Raw genomic sequence first — 206 nt, 5'->3', positions numbered from 1 at the left:
TCCTCCTCATGCTATCCTCATCCTCATTCTCGTGCTAATCCTATCCTCATCCTCATCCTCGTCCTCATCTTCATTATCCTCCTATCCTCATCCTCTTCCTCATCCTATTCTCATCTCCTGAAGAGGTTCACATCACATCCTTTCCTAATCCTCGTCCTCAACCTCTTCCTCATCCTCATCCTAATCCACTTCCTCATCCTCATCCT

The sequence above is a fragment of the Lupinus angustifolius genome, chromosome LG03 (assembly GCF_001865875.1).
Source record: "Lupinus angustifolius cultivar Tanjil chromosome LG03, LupAngTanjil_v1.0, whole genome shotgun sequence".
Lineage (NCBI taxonomy): Eukaryota > Viridiplantae > Streptophyta > Magnoliopsida > Fabales > Fabaceae > Lupinus > Lupinus angustifolius.
Note: the sequence above shows the minus strand (reverse complement) of the source record.